At 39.7% G+C, this 22,503-nt stretch overlaps 1 pseudogene; it reads left to right on the top strand.

Annotated features, from left to right (window-relative positions):
• The first annotated feature begins 8,900 nt into the window (after window positions 1–8,900).
• On the top strand, window positions 8,901–22,163 carry LOC124856130 (annotated as a pseudogene).
• Window positions 22,164–22,503: the final 340 nt, after the last annotated feature.

The raw sequence follows: 22,503 nt of genomic DNA, 5'->3' as shown, positions 1-22,503 counted from the left end.
ATTCTGAGCAAATGCTGCCGACAAATGTGTCCTTATTTTCCCGATTTGAAGGATGGGTCGTGAGTATCCTTCGCGGCCCATCATTTCCCATCATTCATTGCGGGTCAAAGCGGATTGGTCAAGCAGGGGAAGCCATGGCGGACCATAGCAACAAAAGCTGTGAGTAAACTATGAAAAATTACACTTTCTGTGACACAAATTAACTTCTACAATGTTTTTAGTACGGGAATATAACTACGTAGACGGGAAATATCTGCTTGATTTATCTAGACATCGCTTAATTTCAAACGTGCTCCGACGTGTTCGGAGTTTTCCGTTCCCGGCGTAGTAACCGGCTTGCCTCGCCAGCCCTACCGGCGGTGAGGTGAGCTAGCCCGGTAGAGATCTGACCGGACTATCGGCACTAAGCTCCCGCTGGCAGTCATCACAGTGAACGTTTAACACAAGTGATTTCTAACAGTTTATGTTATTATTTTAATTGTTACTGAAAATCGATTTAACATTTCAGGTGATATTAAGGTTAACCAGAATAAATGGACAGTTTTATGTAATCCAACTGTATCGCTGGAGAGTGTGATTGAGAATAAATAAGCTTTACAATATGAATTTTTAATGAAGAAATGTGCTATATGTTTTAAAAGTTTATTTATAATTCAGTCAGCATTATAATTTCTGATTCCAGGTAAACCCGACGAGGAATACACCTCCAAATGTAAGTGAATCTCAGTAAAGAAGTGAAAAGTTTGAAAGAGCTTGTTTTAGACATTTGCATAGAAATATTTTCTTCAAATTAAGACAAATGTGAAATTTAAAAAGGCTTTATTTTTGCTCTGATATTAAGCAAGATGTTGTTTTTTTTGGTATTTTCATATAATTTTTTTTTTAGGTACAAAGGAGCAGACGGGCCAGTTTATTAAGCTCAGGGGTGAGAACCACCACCTTTTTACTGGAGCTACAAACTCAGCCACAGTGGCTTGGAGGTACAATAACAACATTCTTTGCAGTCAGTTTCTGTCCAGTTTCAGTAACTCCTATCTTTCTAACTTTCATAAATATCCATCCAGTGATTAACATACTTCTTTTGGTTTAGGACAATTCTGGAGAAGATGGACCAACAGGGGAAGGTCACCCCCTTTGCAGGACAAAACAATGTGGGACAATAAAAAAAAAAAAAAAGAATATAAAGTATGTTCATAAGTTCTCATGTCACACACAAATAAAAAAATATTTCTAAAAGTCTTGTTGGTTTCTCTGTTTAGTCAACTCTTTTTTTTTTATTCCATCTAACTTTAGGATTGTAAGTATCCAGGGTCAGGAGAGGGAGTCAGTGAAAAGCCCACTGCTGCTACTTGGCCCTGGTTTTTCCTTATGGATGAGGTATTGGGACAGAGGTCTTCCACAACACCTCCTGTCCTGATTGCCTCCATCCCTGAGGACACTCCAGGGCCAAGCGGAGCGGTGGTCAACCAGATGGAGAAGGAAGACAGTGAGCCAGCAGGAAGGGGTCGGAAAAGAAAGAGGGACAGAGATGAGATGATGGAGTTGATCAGGGAGGACATGAGGCTACAGAGAATGGACAGACTGTTTTCCAAAGACTGGCACCAAAATAAGATGCTACATAAGAAATATTAAGTTTTGTTCAGATTGTTTCTTAAAGTTTTAAGCTGTTCTAATAAATTTCAAAATAGTTTTTGTCACTAATGTTATTTACATTTGATCTAACAATACATCAACTTCATTTAAAGTTATAAACAGAATTTATTATGAAAAATACAAACAGCACTTTAAACAGAATGGGGAAAGAAAACATTCAAACAGATCAAGATTACAAGACACAAAAGGCATAAAATAAAACTATGTACAAATATTTACAATAGCGACAGCAGGATCAACCTGAGTGACCAGTTCCTGGAAAAACATCTTCAACAGAACAAAGAGGCAGATGTCTTTCTGAACAGAAAGTCTCTGGAGGTGTGGCTAAATCTCTCTCAAGGTCAGAGACTTGGATGGGACGCTGCAACTGAGACCTTTGGTTTGTCTTTCTGGATGGTGAGCGAAGCATCACACAGGTGGTCTGCAGATGTTTGTGATGCCTCTCTCCACTGTCCACGGTATCGTCCATCAAGTGGGTTTAAAGGACTGGCTGAATTGATGGCTGCCACATCACTAAGAGGTAATCGGAAAAATGCAGAATTAGAAGATGGTGCTCACAAAATATTACAATTAGTTATACCCCTCAAACATTAATCACATCTATAATATTATACTTGGCTGCACACAGTAGTCATGTTCTGGTGGTACCTCCTCCAGGGCAGACACCTCAGCTGAAAGTTGATCCCGCCAGAGAGCAACGCTGACTGCCTCAGTCCAAACCTCATCCTCATCCTCTTCTACAGCCTCCTCTGGGTCACTCTCTGGGGCCGTGACATCCCCAGCACCAAGGCAGATGTTGTGGAGGATGGTGCATGCTGTTATGACCTGAAAACAATTTAAAAGAGGGTGCATATATGTGTATATTATGTATAATGTATATATAAAATGGATCTAGATCAAGACTTACGTGAGGTACAAAGGTGTCGTGCACCTCCAGCGCTTGCAGGAAGATGGCCCTGAATATGGTTTTCATCATTTCAAAAACACGCTCTATTATAGAGCGTGTTTTTGGAATGATGGCTGTTAAAGCGCTGGACTCCCACACCTTGTCTTGTCTTCTTGTAGGGAGTGATGAGGGGTAGTGGATATTGGAGGCATAGGTACCCTCCATCAGCAAGGATAAAATGCCCTGGAGGAGGATAAACTGTACAGTGGGCTGTGGCGGAGCACCCTAGAGTCATGCACTGACCCAGGCCAGCCCACATACGTGTCAATAAAATTGCTCTCAGAAACTGCTTGCAGGATTATGGAAGGGAAGAGTTTCCTGTTCCTGTAGCACTGACCATCAGGGCTGCTTGGACACCTGAAGTGGATATGGCAGCCGTCAATTGCACCCATAGCTTTAAGAAAAGCTCTGTGGCGTGCCAGCCCTGCAAACTCACGGGACACTGCCTTAAGTTCTCAGGGGTCTTTAGAAGGTAGATGACCTGGTGACGAATAGCCACGATCTCCTCTGTTACTCTGTGGACGATGCGATGGACAGTAGAGCGAGGCATCCCAAACACTCTGCAGACCACTCTGTAGGATGTGCCACTTGCCACCAAGAAAAGAAAAACCAAGGTCTCAATAGTAGCACCCCATCCATGTTGCCTATCCTGGTGCAAAAGATTAAGCAGCACTGCCAGAGACTCTCTGCTCCGCTGAAAATCGGGCCTGGTGTCCTCCTGGTTGAAGAAGCGATCAGGACTGGGACACTCAGGTTGATCCTGCAGTAAAGGGGTCTGGTCTAGAAAAGGGAAGAATGGAGATGGAAAAACACATTATTTTTAAGGCATGCGTCTGGATATTTTAAGTGATCAAAGCAAGTAGATACCAATACACCAAAAACACTGCATTATTATATAATTATCTAAGAACAGCCAGAGGGGATCAAATACTTTATAATTCCCATGTATCTTAAAATTTAAAGTTGTTGTTTATAATATATATATATATATATATATATATAAATAAAATATGTCGACATACATTAGTCATAAAGTTGCTATCTCTTTGTTTATTGGCTAGTTAAATCAAACATCTTTTTTACCTGAACATGATTGTCTCTGGATTGTACCTGGAATCAGAAATTATAATGCTAACTGAATTATAAATAAACTTTTAAAACATATAGCACATTTCTTCATTAAAAATTCATATTGTAAAGCTTATTTATTCTCAATCACACTCTCCAGCGATACAGTTGGATTACATAAAACTGTCCATTTATTCTGGTTAACCTTAATATCACCTGAAATGTTAAATCGATTTTCAGTAACAATTAAAATAATAACATAAACTGTTAGAAATCACTTGTGTTAAACGTTCACTGTGATGACTGCCAGCGGGAGCTTAGTGCCGATAGTCCGGTCAGATCTCTACCGGGCTAGCTCACCTCACCGCCGGTAGGGCTGGCGAGGTGAGCCGGTTACTACGCCGGGAACGGAAAACTCCGAACACGTCGGAGCACATTTGAAATTAAGTGATGTCTAGATAAATCAAGCAGATATTTCCCGTCTACGTAGTTATATTCCCGTACTAAAAACATTGTAGAAGTTAATTTGTGTCACAGAAAGTGTAATTTTTCATAGTTTACTCACAGCTTTTGTTGCTATGGTCCGCCATGGCTTCCCCTGCTTGACCAATCCGCTTCGACCCGCAATGAATGATGGGAAATGATGGGCCGCGAAGGATACTCACAACCCATCCTTCAAATCGGGCAAAATAAGGACACATTTGTCGGCAGCATTTGCTCGGAATGATTCATGAATTGGGACAGCCTTCGTCGCCGCGCTATAACGTAATCGGCCTACAAATGCGGCCTTCGAAGGATGCAGCCCTGAGGCTGACTTCCGGGTCAGCCTCGGCGTTGGTACATTCCCTTTCCGGTTGATTTTCTGAAATGTAAATTTGTTTTGGTACTTGTAAAAGTGTTTTGCACCCCCCGGCCACCGTATGATAGAGAGGCTGGTAACATAAGCGGCACATTTGCACTAGAGGGTGACATGGGAGTGGATTTTCTCTCCTGTCCCATTCCGCTCCCACAGAAAAATGTCTTGTCCCATCCCAATCCCAGGCCAGCATAACGAAAAAAATCCTGTCCCGTCCCACTCCTGGTAAATTGACTCCCGCTCCCATTCAGAACGACTCCCACTGCTGTGCCACTCCCATTTTTGTTTTCTTCATTTAGTCTTGGCATTTTCTTTCTTTGAAGGACCAGTTAGGTCCCTGTTTTTAGTTGTAGTAAAGGCCAGTTAAAGTAAAAAGAATAATAATGAAGAAATAATAAAATATCAAACAAGGAAACAGACCATGCCTATCTTAGTTGAAAAAACAAAATGTACCTAGTTGTATTTTACTTATTTATTAAGTGATTGTTTCCTTTGAACAATGACATTACTTTTATGTTTCAAGTTGCTGAAACGAAAGAAAAATGCACCTAGTAAGAGAAATGTACTTGTTGAACAAAAGGCCAAAAAGGTATTACCTTCATAATTTAGAAACTGTACCTCAATGGTTCACAGCCCTGGTCCTCAGGGACCCCTTCCCTGTAAGTTTTAGATGTGTGTCTGCTCCAGAACACCTGATTCAAATTCTGACATGACCTCCTATACAGGCATCAAGAATGGAGGGTCAAACTGGACAAAATTAATACAATAAAATCATCATTAAATAAATAAATGTTGTGAATGTCCCATAAGCAAAGTAAATGTAACATGAAAGAAATGTAACATTAAATGTGCCATTAAATTAAAGGTACCATTTATTTATTTAATACATCATTAGAAACAATAAATGTACCATTATATCATGAAATGGACTATTATGCAATTAAATGTGCCACTGAATAATTAAGTATACTTAAAGACGACATGACGTAATTAGAGGTACACTTAATATTTAAAGATGTATTAAATAAATTGTACATTTAATGGTACATTCAATTTTTTTCTATTTCACAACATATTTATTTAATATCTTCCCTTAATGAAGCCTTTCTATACGGAGCCCGCGAGGGGACAAGGGGGAATTGTTTTCTTTTGCGTTCTCACACAAATGTCTTTGCGTTATTTTGCAATACTTTGTGGGATAGTTTCCAAACCAGATAACTGCAAAAATGAAACAAACACTACACCCGTTTTGAGATTTATTGAGTTTTATTTTGAAATCAGCCTTAAATAAAATTATCTTCAAATCAGACTAAAAGACAGTTTTTATCCACAAGCTGTCAAACAAACTACTGAACAATAATACTGCACGAAACCACATCTGTGACACTTTGTTTGCTTATTACTGCTGCATGATGTGTACTTTTTTTTGTACGCCATTAGTGTTTTTGTTTTTATCGTGATTTGAACGGTTTTTCTTATCCTAAGCATTTTATCGCATTGTTTACTGCATGTTAACCTGCATATGACAAATAAACCATATCAATGACATATCAGTGTTTGTTTTATGAGCAGTTTATCATCTGTGCTGTTGCTCCAAAATGCTGAACGCAAAAGTATTGCGTGGGGACGCAAAAGAAATAAATTTCCCCATGTCCCCTCACGGGCTTCCGTACCTTACCTCTTAAATCTTTAGTGCACATGCAGCAATTTTGTTGGTCAGATGAGACTTGACACATGATGGTACTTTTGGTTTGATGAATGAAGAGATGCAGGACTGATTTAATCCAGAATCTGTCTAACAAGTGTCCCTTAATCACTGGTGAACTTGATTACAACTAAACACGTTTTACAAGCAGCAGACTGCGTGTTAAAACTGCTACATTCAACTCTCCTGAAGTTCGGTAATATTTGCGACTTTCCTGTCAGTTCTATGAGTTTAATAGATAAGTCCTTATTTCTGACTTTACGTTACAAATCCAATTTTACCACATCCAGTTCTCCACCTGCGTTTGCTCCCTCCATCCTGAACGCAGGTGGAAAACATCGAGCAGAAGCACTGTTGGTTTGTGGGTCTTGTAGTTCGTTTGAGTCGCATTATAGTATATGCTTCTTGGAAAAAAACTACACGTCCATCCAAGTTTTTTTTCTTAAAGTTTACAACAAAGTCTCAGTTTTACATTTCCAAAGACAATTGATCCTAGTTTATTTTCCCTCCTATTGATTAGCTCCCGCTCCCGTCTGCTCCCGTTCATTTTTTATCCTGTACCGTCCCAATCACGTGATCTTTACTGATGCTGTCTCCCATCCCGCGGGATTCCCGTGGGAATCCCGTGACCCGTGGGATTCCCGAAAAAATGTCAGCCTCTAATTTGCACCTTTGTAACCTGAGGCTCCCTCTATTGTTTATAAGAAGCCAGTGACCCCAGCCGTCAACATGGCTAAATATTTACTCGTGTGTCAATCGTTAGCACCAGCAGGGACTGACACGATAACAACTTAATGTGGTTGTGCAGAGAAACACCCTGACAGAATATAATTTAAGAATAATAGGCAGCATGCAAAGCCAGTTGTGTGATAAAAACCAGTCTGTGTGCTTTCTAAGAATCTAAAAATAGTTTAGATTATATGATGACGATAAATTTCATGTATTTGATAAAGCCATTAGCTTTTAAAATGAGACTCCTCACCTTCTCACATCCTATTCCCAGGGCTCTTAAACAAGACAGGCAAATAACCAGAGTCCACATTTGAAAACTTAAATCTTAACTTAACTGATGTTGCTAAAAACAAACACCTTTGGACATTCATCAGAATAAAAGATGTCTAACTCAGTAATCTTTTGAACGCTATTTAGGTACAAACTTTCAAAAGCATGCATTAAAAAGCAGTATACAAGGCTGCCAAAAAGGACGTTTAAACATTTATAAAATAGAAAGATAAAACGGATGAATATGTTCATAAGGTACTGATGACTGTGATTCTCACAACTTGTGAGGCTCCACAGTTGCAAAGGTTAAAAAACACACACATAGATGCTAAAATGTTTTAAAAGCCGTTTTTTTACCTTTTTAAACTACAGCTCAAATAGTTTAAAAATGCAACTTTAGGAAAATTTTGAAATTCACTTCCATCTCCACGTCTTCTATTCTTAACTTCACATCTCAAACTTGCAGTACTACAAAAAATAAAATAATGAATACAGATTACAGACACAATATACTAAAATGTACTTACAAAGCTGAACAGATGGTGCTTTTTGTGTAAATGTATATCTGTGCTGTTTGTAGCCACTTAATAGACTGGAATGCTGCTCAGCACTCACCTTGGTTTGTTATTCTGAACCCAGCTGTTGCTCTTTGACAAATACAGCAGCTGACACACCTATATCAAAGGCCATAAAAACACAATATGTCTCTTGAGCATGTGGTGTATTCCTTGAGCATCATCACAACCTAGGTGCTATATTTGAAATCTGTCCTTATTAGACAGAAGGCTTCGACACAGGCATCATGCCATCCATTGCTAAATACAGGGGTCTGTCATATCTTCTAGGTATGAAAATGAATTTCTTTTCATTTTAACAAGTGCCAGCTATGTCTGAAGTTCCTGACAAAACAAGCCCTGCCTTCGGTAACTTCTTCCACAAGCTTCAATCAAACAAGATGGACTAATGCTTTCAAAAACATGATTTGATACAAAAAAAAAGCTGTCATTGTGGGGTCATTTTTAAAACCATGAGGAAGAATAGCTGTAACCCATCCCTCAGCAGCTCCACATTTAGCGATTGTCTCAGCCTCCCTTGTCTATCCCTTAAGAAGAAGAATAAGAGCAGCTGTTGGCACTGCTGTGTGAAATAATCCCTTTGGCAATCCCTCCTTTTCTGCAAAGCCCAGTGGAACACATTTTATGTTTTAATCATTTCTGACCTGTAAGGACTCTGAAACTTGATACTGGTGACTTTTTAAAGACTTACAGAAGCATAGCGGAGTTTGCTTTGGTGCCAGAGAGCATTAAAAACATGATTTAGTTACACCTTTGGAATTTCTGCAACTTCTGATTCAGCTTCACATGAATTAAGCCAACATCAGTCAAGAAAGTGTTAACTCACACATTTGCATGATAGATAAACTAAATAAGTGCACTGATAGGAAAAAATGTAGGTTTAATCACCACATTTCTTGAGAACAGTCTAAGGAAACAAAGCAACCTAAATCAGACGTATGACTTAGAAGGATTTCTAAGGAATCCCATAACTAAATCAAAAATGTATTTAATAATTATTTAGGATTTTCCTGAGATCTATTATCGAGATGAATGGCATCCAACAACCATAAACCCTATTGGCAGAATAGAGACAGGCAATTCTTCAAAAGTGTAATGACAGGCGACAAGACCAAATACAGCAACAAACATGTGACAGGCTACCATCAGACCATATAAAAAGGAGCAGCAAACAGCACCCTTGAGAGCCACCCAGCAAAAGTAAGTTACTAGAGATACTGTCACATTCTTCAATACCAAATCTGACCACGGAAAATGGTACAATTTATATGAAAGATTTAATCTTGATGAAAGCTGTTTGAACATTTTTTTAAATTAAGTATTAAATATTCACCAAGTAGCACCAGTTACCTTAATTTGCTTTCTTTTATCTAAAACTCTGCCCTGACATCTGCTACAATACCTTCTACTCAGCTGGTGTGCTAAAAGGTAAATGAGGCTAATTAGCAAATCTGCCAAAAGAAAAAGGAAAAATAAAAATATATTCTGCATAAAGAGTAACATATTGTGTTGTCCGCATTTAGCTATTTTTAAATATGGTTAAATCTTAAGTTTTTTATTTTAACTTTTTTCAAGTATATACATTGTTATTAAGTGTATTTTCCTTAAACATATTTTGGGGTTACCTATTTTTACAGCGGAGCCATGAGTACGGATGCGAAGATGGAGTGTTTTGGCCCGGCGGCCATATACAGGTCCTTCTCAAAATATTAGCATATTGTGATAAAGTTCATTATTTTCCATAATGTAATGATGAAAATTTAACATTTATATATTTTAGATTCATTGCACACTAACTGAAATATTTCAGGTCTTTTATTGTCTTAATACGGATGATTTTGGCATACAGCTCATGAAAACCCAAAATTCCTATCTCACAAAATTAGCATATTTCATCCGACCAATAAAAGAAAAGTGTTTTTAATACAAAAAACGTCAACCTTCAAATAATCATGTACAGTTATGCACTCAATACTTGGTCGGGAATCCTTTTGCAGAAATGACTCCTTCAATGTGGCGTGGCATGGAGGCAATCAGCCTGTGGCACTGCTGAGGCCTTATGGAGGCCCAGGATGCTTCGATAGCGGCCTTTAGCTCATCCAGAGTGTTGGGTCTTGAGTCTCTCAACGTTCTCTTCACAATATCCCACAGATTCTCTATGGGGTTCAGGTCAGGGGAGTTGGCAGGCCAATTGAGCACAGTGATACCATGGTCAGTAAACCATTTACCAGTGGTTTTGACACTGTGAGCAAGTGCCAGGTCGTGCTGAAAAATGAAATCTTCATCTCCATAAAGCTTTTCAGCAGATGGAAGCATGAAGTGCTCCAAAATCTCCTGATAGCTAGCTGCATTGACCCTGCCCTTGATAAAACACAGTGGACCAACACCAGCAGCTGACACGGCACCCCAGACCATCACTGACTGTGGGTACTTGACACTGGACTTCTGGCATTTTGGCATTTCCTTCTCCCCAGTCTTCCTCCAGACTCTGGCACCTTGATTTCCGAATGACATGCAGAATTTGCTTTCATCCGAAAAAAGTACTTTGGGACACTGAGCAACAGTCCAGTGCTGCTTCTCTGTAGCCCAGGACTGGGGAATGCGGCACCTGTAGCCCATTTCCTGCACACGCCTGTGCACGGTGGCTCTGGATGTTTCTACTCCAGACTCAGTCCACTGGTTCCGCAGGTCCCCCAAGGTCTGGAATCGGCCCTTCTCCACAATCTTCCTCAGGGTCCGGTCACCTCTTCTCATTGTGCAGCGTTTTCTGCCACATTTTTCCTTCCCACAGACTTCCCACTGAGGTGCCTTGATACAGCACTCTGGGAACAGCCTATTCGTTCAGAAATTTCTTTCTGTGTCTTACCCTCTTGCTTGAGGGTGTCAATAGTGGCCTTCTGGACAGCAGTCAGGTCAGCAGTCTTACCCATGATTGGGGTTTTGAGTGATGAACCAGGCTGGGAGTTTTAAAGGCCTCAGGAATCTTTTGCAGGTGTTTAGAGTTAACTCGTTGATTCAGATGATTAGGTTCATAGCTCGTTTAGAGACCCTTTTAATGATATGCTAATTTTGTGAGATAGGAATTTTGGGTTTTCATGAGCTGTATGCCAAAATCATCCGTATTAAGACAATAAAAGACCTGAAATATTTCAGTTAGTGTGCAATGAACCTAAAATATATGAATGTTAAATTTTCATCATGACATTATGGAAAATAATGAACTTTATCACAATATGCTAATTTTTTGAGAAGGACCTGTACCTCCGCAAGCCAGAAAAAGAGCATCTCGAAGCTCAGAACACCCCCTTTGACGCCAAATCGGCATACTTTGTGTCTGAGCCCACTGAGATGTACTCGAAGGGGAAACTAGTAAAGAGAGAGGGCAGCAAAGCCACCGTGGAGACTCTTACTGAGAAGGTAAGGAAGCAACATTGGAGGTTAAACTTCTTCACCCTCTTTTAAACTTGGATTTTAAAAAATCAATATCATCAGTTGGGTGATGCTCACAGACAGGCTCAACTGTGTACTGAACACAGTCATTAGACTAAAAGTAGAGGTTCAGAAAATAAATTAATCAAACTTTGATCAAATGTAAAATCTCATAAAACTTCTTCATGAATGCTGAAATTGTTAAACAAGTTACCTCTTTTACTAAACTAGGTATTGTATAAAAACAAAAGCTTAAAAGGTGGGAATATTTCAATATTGAAGGTGTTTTCTGATTCCACTGCTCTGGATACAGCAATCTGAAAATACATAAACCAATATACGGCAAGGTGATTTGGACCTTGCTTTAAAGTCACCAACCAAAGGCCTACTAAACATTGATTTGGTAGCGCTGAGGAACCTTTTAGGCTGCAACATGGTCACTTTTTACAAGGCAAACAAAGTTTATTGGACTTTGTGCTAGCTTTTTCAGTGATGCCAACTTGAGTCCTTACAGGAGAAAGAGGCCTGGCATTTTCCAGGAGGCACCACACAAATGATTGTGTAAAACCATTCCTGTTCATTTTGCGAAAACATGTCGGAAATGTGGTGTAACACTGCACACATAGCCATTCTGAGTATGTTTGTGTCTTTTGAACACTACAACAGAGTATCACCGTGAAGGAAGATGAAATCTTCCCCATTAACCCTCCAAAGTTTGATAAAATTGAGGAGCCTGCTGTGCTGTATAACCTCAAAGAGCGCTATGCAGCACGGATGATCTATGTAAGTTAGTCTTTATCTGAACATTTGTAGCTGAAACGTATGACTACAGGAAAAACTTGCATTATAAATGATCGTCTGTGACCCTGCAGACCTACTCTGGGTTGTTCTGTGTCACTGTGAACCCCTACAAGTGGCTGCCAGTCTACGATTCAGTGGTTGTTTCAGCATACAGGGGGAAGAAGAGAATTGAAGCTCCAGCCCACATCTTCTCCATCTCTGATAATGCATATCAGTTCATGCTCCAAGGTATAGACCTTTCTATAATCAGTACATAAACACAGCAGTCACATCTCAAACATGCACCTCTAACATTTGTGCATCATTTTTCATCTCACAGATAGAGAAAACCAGTCAATCCTGATTACGTAAGTGCCAAATATTTTAGAAAATGTGTAATTTCCAACATTCATTGCATTAGTATTTTTCTACTTAAATTGTATATCTTCAAACCAGCGGAGAATCTGGTGCAGGGAAGACTGTGAACACCAAACGTGTCATCCAGTACTTTGCGACAATTGCAGTAGCCTCTGGAAAGAAAGCTGAAATAGCTTCAGGGAAAATGCAGGTTAGTGACGTTGCACAGCAACAAAATGATGTGAACAAGTAAACCAAGAAGTGTTCAACAGATGAGATAAATGTTGCCTCCAGGGTTCACTGGAAGACCAGATCATTGCAGCCAACCCACTGTTGGAGGCTTATGGTAATGCCAAGACTGTGAGGAATGACAATTCTTCCCGTTTTGTAAGTTAAAGTTGAAACTCTCACCTGTTTCCATTCATGGCAGCAGAGTTTTCATTAAGATGTTTTCCTGTTTCCACACAGGGAAAATTCATCAGAATTCACTTTGGTTCAACTGGAAAGCTGGCTTCCGCTGATATTGAAACATGTAAAACTTTGTGTTTAAATCTTCAGTAATGTTAAAAAAGACATTTCCTTATATTGTTAACAACCTGCATCCACACAGATCTGCTGGAGAAGTCTCGAGTGACGTTCCAGCTGTCTGCTGAGAGGAGCTACCATATCTTCTATCAGCTCACAACAGGCCACAAACCTGAGCTAATAGGTTAGAAACAAAGTAATGTTCCTGTTATTCTGCAGCTGATCAATAACACTGCCTCAGTATACGCTGTTTGTATATAAAATGTGTGAAGATGTATTTTGTGTTACAGAGGCTCTTCTAATTACCACTAATCCCTACGACTATCCCATGATCAGTCAGGGTGAAATCAGTGTGAAGAGTATCAATGACATTGAAGAATTCATGGCCACTGATGTAAGACATGTTCAAATTATTTTTCATTATACCAACAATACAATACAACTAGGGTTGAGAGATATGGCAAACATGTCACAATTTCTTCTAAGCTACAGTTGGTCTGGGACTGTTCTGCCTAACTCAACAAACATGTTCCAATCTGAAACTAAGCAACAGCAAAACTCAGATAAAGCAAACTCTTACTACATAAAAGCTGGTTCTTAAAACAATAGCTTAATAGCCAATATTGCCATCTCTCTCTCTGTTTTGGCAGATTGTAAACACGATCTTAATCTGCATGATCTCATGGTGCTTTATCAGCCACCTATATAGTCAATATATTCTTGAACACTGTACTCAGTGCTACAAATTGTTTCTCTAATCACTCACAGACCGCCATCGACATCCAGGGTTTCACTCCAGAGGAAAAGATCAGCATGTATAAACTGACAGGAGCTGTGATGCATCATGGAAACATGAAGTTCAAGCAGAAGCAGCGTGAAGAGCAGGCCGAGCCTGATGGCACTGAAGGTATAAAACAGACCTTGAAGACATATGAAGTCCTGCAGTTCTTGTGTCTTGAAGGATGGCTGAGCAGATTTTATTTTTTTTTAGTGGCCGATAAAATCGCCTACCTCATGGGTCTGAACTCTGCCGATTTGCTCAAAGCTTTGTGTTACACCAGAGTGAAGGTCAGGAACGAGTTTGTGACCAAAGTTCAAACTGTTCCCCAGGTAATGAATTCATGAGACCAACAAACAAATGACTGTCATAGTTTGATAAGTTTCATTTATTCTAAATATTTTGCTTTTAGGTCAAAATCTGTGTTAATATGGTGCACTTTATATCTGAAATCAGGTCAACAATGGAGTGAGTGCTCTCTGCAAGTCTGTCTATGAGAAGATGTTCTTGTGGATGGTCGTCAAAATCAACGAGATGTTGGACACCAGGCAGCCAAGGAGCTTCTTTATCGGTGTCTTGGACATCGCTGGCTTTGAAATCTTTGATGTCAGTAACATATGGATTGACCTTTAAATCAGTAAACCAGCACAGTAAACATCTAACAGAGTCTGTGTTCTTACAGTTCAACAGCTTGGAACAGCTTTGCATCAACTTCACCAATGAAAAACTGCAACAGTTCTTCAACCATCACATGTTCGTCCTGGAGCAAGAAGAGTACAAGAAAGAGGGAATTGAGTGGGAGTTCATTGACTTTGGCATGGACTTGGCTGCATGCATTGAGCTCATCGAGAAGGTCAGCATCATGCTCAAACAGACACTGACCAACACAGAAAATCATTTTAATTCCTTGAAATGTCTTTTATTGTATCTTTAAATCCTGACAGCCACTGGGAATCTTCTCCATCCTTGAAGAGGAGTGTATTGTTCCAAAAGCAACCGACATGACCTTCAAGAGCAAACTGTATGACCAACATCTGGGAAAAAGTGCTCCCTTCCAGAAGCCAAAGCCTGCCAAAGGCAAAGCTGAGGCTCATTTCTCTCTAATGCACTATGCTGGCACTGTGGACTACAATGTTCTTGGCTGGCTGGAAAAGAACAAGGACCCCCTCAATGACACTGTGGTGCAGCTTTACCAGAGGTCTTCTGCTAAACTCTTGGCTTATCTGTATGCGTCCCATGCCTCAGGAGAAGGTATACATTCTTTGTTTATATATGCATTATAGGGCATACTCTATCTCAACAGCAGAGGGTAAGAAGTATATTCTTAACAAACATTTGAGTTAGTAGTTTTAAATAATAATTTAAGTAATTGTTTAATTAAACCATATTAAGTCAGTTTAAGATGTAAATAATTTGTATATGCTGCAGCTGAGGGTGGTGGAAAGAAAGTTCGCAAGAAGAAGGGTGGGTCATTTCAGACTGTATCAGCTTTGTTCAGGGTGAGTAAGACTAACTACTACCAAATGTTACTATGTCTCACTACAAAAATGTTGTAAAGCAAAAAAACTACTTGATGTACAGACCCCCTTATTAACATTTAATGTACACATTTGAATTTCCTAATTTTTCAGGAGAACGTGGGCAAGCTGATGACCAACTTAAGGAGCACTCATCCTCATTTTGTACGCTGCCTGATTCCAAACGAATCAAAAACTCCTGGTAAGCTCAATCCTTAGTTGAGGTTTTTCGTAACCCAAACATATGTAACTGTTGGAATAATTGAATAAAGATTTGTCTTATAGTTTCTCCTATTTATTAACTTGACTATTTGATTATATAACCTTTCATGATGTATGTGTGAGAAAGGATGTGATGAGTTTGTCTGCAGGATAATAAATGGAGCTGAACTAGCAGAGAAGGAAGCAGTCCAGTTGAGGAGGTCATAAAGATGAAGGCTGATTACACTCAACAACAAAAGTCACAACTGACCCTACCAGTTGGAGGAGACTGTGGGAAATGTGTTGTTAATGTATAAAGCTGTTTATGACCTGTTTACGATGCTGTTGTTGGTTTCCCCCATCCTTTAGAGAACAATGTTTATGTAAACTAGGGACCCCCGAAAGACAATAAAAAGAGGAGGCGGACAGATAGGCTTCAGAGCGGTGCGAGATCTGTAACTGAGCAAATCTTGACTGTTTCTCCTCGCAAAGCGAGTAAAAGGAACTAATACTTTGTCTCTCTTTTCTTTTTGTGTTGTTATAAGTATTGTTAGGTTGGTTAAACCTGACAGTAACACGTCAGCAGGCTAAATTTCTGTGGATTTCAGGTCTGATGGAGAACCATCTGGTCATCCACCAGCTGAGGTGTAATGGTGTGCTGGAAAGTATCAGGATCTGCAGGAAAGGCTTCCCCAGCAGGATCCCCTATGGAGACTTCAAACAGAGGTAAATACTGGATTTACCCCTTGATTGCATAATTTACAGATGAATAAAACAACAATGGTTCTGCCTTTCATCAGATACAAAGTACTGAATGCCAGTCTCATCCCTGAGGGACAATTCATTGACAACAAGAAGGCCTCTGAGAAGCTCCTGGGCTCTATAGATGTTGACCACACTCAGTACAAATTTGGACACACAAAGGTAAAGTAACATTTAATTAATCAGGGTTTAATTTTTTATAAGACTCAGATCCAATAAAGTCTGCATATGGATGCTCAACTGAATGCATTGAGTTACTGACTATGCTGCGATCTACCTCCCTGAGTAATAGTCCAGTAGCTGTAAAGGCACATCTGCCATGGCCAGCTGGTCATATCTTTAATATAAGTAAGGTATGGTGTATATAAGGTGAAGATTTATGTGCAGGTAGTAATGGAGCCTTCATTAATGCCTTACAGAGTAAATGATTCAGTAAGATGTGCTTTTCAAATGTTCTGGTCCAAAGGCAAGCCTTGTCTTGTCTGAGTTTAAAGCACAAAATTAAAGATTTTACAGGCCTCCTGAAAAATATAGTTGGGTATCACCACCATTATGACTGAGATTTGTTCAATGTTATGTAATACTTTTATCAAGTATTTAAGAAAGAATTGAACCAAGCACCAAACCCTGTGGTACTCCATAACCAGCTTTGGTGCAAGGAGGACGATTTTCAGAATTTCTAGGATTTAAATGTGTTACCGATGTCTTTTCAGGTGTTCTTTAAGGCTGGTCTGCTTGGTCTCCTTGAGGAGATGCGAGATGAAAAACTTGCTATTCTGGTCACAATGACTCAGGTTCTCTGCAGAGGCTTCCTCATGAGATGCGAATTTGTCAAAATGATGGAACGCAGGTGATTTATGCATTTCGCTTAAAACATAAAAGGCAAGCTTCAAATATCTGGGACCTATAAATAAATCAATATTTAACATTTCCAGGGAAGCCATTTACTCCATCCAGTACAACATCCGCGCATTCATGAATGTCAAAACCTGGCCATGGATGAAGCTGTACTTCAAAATCAAACCTCTGCTGAAGAGTGCAGAGACGGAGAAGGAGATGGCCCAAATGAAAGAGGACTTTGAAAAGACCAAAGAGGAGCTGGTGAAAGCTTTGGCTAAGAAGAAAGAACTGGAGGAGAAGATGGTTTCTCTCCTTCAGGAGAAGAATGACCTGCACCTGCAGCTGCAGATTCAGTCGGTATGTTTAGGAGTACAGGGATTTAATTTTTGAAGATACTCGTGTTGCTAAAGTTGACCACACTCTTTTATTCCTTCTGCTAATCTAGGAGGGTGAAAACCTGGCAGATGCAGAGGAAAGGTGCGAGCAGCTGATTAAAGCAAAGATCCAACTTGAGGCCAAACTCAAAGAGACGACTGAGAGACTTGAGGATGAGGAGGAAATCAATGCTGAGCTAACAGCAAAGAAGAGGAAACTCGAGGACGAGTGCTCCGAGTTGAAGAAGGACATCGATGACTTGGAGCTGACTCTGGCCAAAGTGGAAAAGGAGAAACATGCCACTGAAAACAAGGTTTGCATGTATAAATCACATTCTAGTTTTAAGTACAATTTGTGCAAAATACTAAAACAATTTATTTGTCAATGCAGGTTAAAAATCTGGTTGAGGAAATGGCTTCTCAGGATGAGGCCATTGCTAAATTGACAAAAGAGAAAAAGCCCCTCCAAGAGGCCCATCAGCAGATCCTGGCCGATCTGCAGGCAGAGGAGGACAAAGTCAACGCTCTGACTAAAGCCAAGACAAAGCTGGAGCAGCAAGTGGATGATGTAAGATTGGATAACAGAAGCTCACAGCAATATTTTAAAATGAAAAACAAATCAAATATTCTTATTTTGTTTTAAACAGCTAGAAGGTTCCCTGGAGCAGGAAAAGAAGCTCCGTATGGATCTTGAGCGTGCCAAACGAAAGCTTGAAGGAGATCTGAAACTAGCTCAAGAAACCATTATGGATCTGGAGAATGACAAACAGCAGTCTGAAGAGAAGAGAAGTCAGTTAAACTGGAATATAGTACATTTTAGCTTTAATATGTTATGTATTTATAAGCTTGTATTGAAAAACTGTAAATCCAACAGGTCAAAGAATCAAAAACAGCATTTAATTGCAAAAAAACTGAAGCACAAATTTAAAGCTCTATTTGAGAGAAACACCTTCTGATAATAAGACAATGCCTATTTTCTCAACATTTTATAAAAACCTGAATATTATTCATAAATGTTTTTATATTTTATTTTGCAGGAAGGACTTTGAAACAAGCCAGCTTCTGAGCAAAATTGAGGATGAGCAAATTCTTGGTGCTTAGCTTCAAAAGAAGATAAAAGAACTTCAGGTTACTTTAGAATGTTGTTTTACTAAACTTTGTTGACAGGATTACTCTGAGATTACAGTCAGACCTGAATTTTGCTTGTGTGTTTCTTGGAAATATTGCTAGGCCCGTATTGAGGAGCTAGAGGAGGAGATCGAAGCTGAGCGAGCTGCTCGGGCCAAGGTGGAGAAGCAGAAAGCTGATCTCTCCAGAGAACTTGAGGAGATCAGCGAGAGGCTGGAGGAAGCTGGAGGAGCCACTGCTGTTCAGATTGAGATGAACAAAAAGCGTGAGGCTGAGTTTCAGAAGCTGCGTCGTGACCTTGAAGAGGCCACCCTACAGCATGAGGCCACGGCTGCAGCGCTCCGTAAGAAGCAGGCTGACAGCGTGGCGGAGGTGGGAGAGCAGATCGATAACCTCCAGAGAGTCAAACAGAAGCTCGAGAAAGAGAAAAGCGAATACAGGATGGAGATCGATGACCTCTCAAGCAACATGGAGTCTATTGCAAAAGCAAAGGTACATTAAAGTAAAACCACAAAACCTCTGCCACTCTGTTTATAACATTATGGAAATTGCTCTTTGAATCAACGCACCTTTTGTCTAATTAAGGCAAATCTTGAGAAAATGTGTCGCAGTCTTGAGGATCAACTGAGTGAGATTAAAACGAAGAATGAAGAAAATGTGCGACAACTGAATGACATTGGCGTACAGAGGGCAAGACTGCAAACAGAGAATGGTAAAACTGTTGATCTATATTTTGGTTTTTACAATTTCCTCACAGCTGCTGTTTTTTTATATATCTTTTTATTTTGTTCAATTAGGTGAAATTAGTCGCCAGCTGGAGGAAAAAGAAGCCTTGATCTCTCAGCTGACAAGGAGCAAACAGGCTTACACTCCGCAAATTGAAGAACTTAAGAGACATATTGAAGAGGAAATTAAAGTATGCACCATCAACTGCAATGTTTTGCCTATTTGAATAACAAAGACTAACACATTTCACTCTTTCGTAGGCCAAGAAGGCTCTGGCTCATGCTGTTCAGTCGGCTCGTCATGACTGTGATCTGCTCAGAGAGCAGTATGAGGAGGAGCAGGAGGCCAAAGCTGAGCTGCAGCGTGCTATGTCCAAGGCTAACAGCGAGGTGGCTCAGTGGAGAACCAAGTATGAAACTGATGCCATTCAGCGCACTGAGGAGCTCGAGGAGGCCAAGTAAGTGTTATGGTTTTTCATAAGGTAATGATATGATTTTGTAAATGACTTAAAGTTTTTAAATAAATTTCTCTGCAGGAAAAAGCTTGCCCAGCGTCTTCAGGATGCGGAAGAGTCCATCGAGGCCGTGAATGCGAAATGTGCCTCTCTGGAGAAGACCAAACAGAGGCTGCAGGGTGAAGTGGAGGACTTGATGATCGACGTGGAGAGAGCTAATGCTCTGGCTGCAAACCTGGACAAGAAGCAGAGAAACTTTGACAAGGTTTTTAACTGTATTTTCAGTCTTGTTCTTACTGCATAACACAAAATCACGAATTTGCAACAAATATTTAGCTTCTCTGGTTTTCCAGGTTCTTGCAGAGTGGAAGCAGAAGTATGAAGAGAGCCAGGCAGAGCTGGAAGGAGCTCAAAAAGAAGCTCGCTCCCTGAGCACTGAAATGTTTAAGCTTAAAAATTCATATGAAGAAGCTCTGGACCATCTGGAGACCCTGAAGAGGGAGAACAAGAACCTGCAGCGTATGAAGAATTTTACATATTTAGTTGAGTAATAAAAGAAGTGAAAGTGTTTGAACTTTGCATAATGTTACAGATTTAACAGCTGAACAGTATCTGAACAATATAGCGACACATCCATACATTGTCCCATCGAGTTTAAAGTTACCTTTATCACTCTTTGTGCACTGTATGTTTTTAAACCAATCAAGTATTGTACCGCTGTTAGTCAAATCTCAGAATTTCCCATGTAGTAAATATGAACAAATTGTTCCACTGGTTTCAAATGTTTGACAAAATTCAACCTGTTTTATCTTTTTGTCACAGAGGAAATCTCTGATCTGACTGAGCAAATGAGTGAAACTGGAAAAACCATTCATGAACTAAAAAAATCAAAAAAGGTTGTAGAGACGGAGAAGTCTGAACTTCAAACATCTCTTGAAGAGGCAGAGGTATCAGTTGGACCAAACTAGCTTCAAATTGACATCGTTATTGAAGTTAATAATTATTAACAGGGTAATTTCTTTTTCAAGGCCACCCTGGAGCATGAAGAATCCAAGATTCTTCGTGTACAACTTGAACTCACACAGACAGAGAGAAGCCGCAAAGTGGCTGAACAGGAGCTGGTGGATGCTAGTGAACGTGTTGCACTGCTGCATTCTCAGGTATGTGATCATCGAATCAGCACATGCAACATACCAAACATTCAATTACTCTATATAAAATGGACTATTAATTGTTTAGAATACCAGCCTTATCAACACCAAGAAGAAGCTGGAGGCTGACTTTATCCAGATCCAAGGTGAGGTGGAGGATTCTGTTCAGGAAGCAAGAAATGCTGAAGAAAAGGCCAAGAAAGCCATCACTGATGTGAGTCATATCGATTCTTGTCTGTGCAAAAGCCAGCTTTTCATAAATGTAGACCATGAATGTTTAAACAAAACAAACACCTGAAATCCTCAGGCTGCCATGATGGCAGAGGAGCTGAAGAAGGAGCAGGACACTAGCGCTCATTTAGAGAGGATGAAGAAGAACCTGGAGATCACAGTGAAGGACCTGCAGCACCGTTTGGATGAAGCTGAAAATCTAGCCATGAAGGGAGGGAAAAAGCAGCTCCAGAAACTGGAAGCCATGGTATGTCGAAGGGAAAGCATTCTCTTAGATTTTTTCTTTAAGTCAAGAAAATATATTGATGTCTTTGCAATCGTTTTATTTTTCTTTCATCAAGGTTCGTGAATTGGAGAATGAGGTTGATGCTGAACAGAGGCGCAGTGCAGATGCTATCAAGTAGTACGAAAGAAGAGTGAAGGAGCTAACCTATCAGGTTTGTGGTTATAGACATGACAAAAAGAGATGGATGTAGGAAAATAATTGTTAAAAGGTTTGAGCAACTCTTAAATTTTCATTACAATGCTCTTAAAATGCTGATTACAAACAGACAGAGGAGGACAAGAAGAACATTGTCAGACTGCTGGATCTGGTGGACAAAGTGCAGCTAAAAGTGAAATCCTACAAGCGACAGGCTGAGGAGGCTGTAAGCAAACTAAATTCATTATGCATATTTATGCAATTTTAACACAGAAAAGTTTACCTTTTGGCGCCTTGTTATACAGGAGGAGCAGGCCAACGCTCATTTGACCAGATACAAGAAGGTGCAGCATGAGATGGAGGAAGCTCAGGAGCGTGCTGACATCGCCGAGTCTCAGGTCAACAAGCTGAGAGCCAAGAGTCGGGAAATTGTCAAGGTATAAAAGCAAATCTCTAACACGAGTCTCGTTTATGTATCTTGTTGATTTTAAAAAATCTGAACTGTGTCACTGTTATCCTTCAATTTCAGACCAAAGAATCAGAGGAGTTAAAGAAAATGTGCCTCCAGTATGTGGTGACAAGGAATCATATAATATGAGTAACTTGTTACTTGTTCACTTTAGTATGTCAAGCATGCAGTGATCATGCCAAATCAATAAAAACAGCATCGTCTGATGCATCTGATTTCTGTCTGTCCTTATTATTCCTCACTAAAACACTAATTTCATCGTTACATTTTCACTGTAGAGAAGCTGTTTTAGGTTTCAAAATATATAAAAAACAAGCCCATCAAAAGCTGTCACATCTATCTGCACTGCTGATAAGATCAGCTTTTATTATCTGTTCACAGGTTATGTAAAAATAATCATAGACCACTAATAATAATTTTAAAATAAAAGCTGATTGGCAATGATGAGTAATTTGAAGATGGTTGATTATATGATAGTTTTTTTGTATTTAAATGTCTTTAGTTTTTACCAGGTAAACAGAAACTTGAGATTATAACCATCAATTACAGAACAAA

The sequence above is a fragment of the Girardinichthys multiradiatus genome, chromosome 20 (genome assembly GCF_021462225.1).
Source record: "Girardinichthys multiradiatus isolate DD_20200921_A chromosome 20, DD_fGirMul_XY1, whole genome shotgun sequence".
NCBI lineage: Eukaryota > Metazoa > Chordata > Actinopteri > Cyprinodontiformes > Goodeidae > Girardinichthys > Girardinichthys multiradiatus.
Note: the sequence above shows the minus strand (reverse complement) of the source record. Positions and strands in the feature narration are given on the sequence as shown.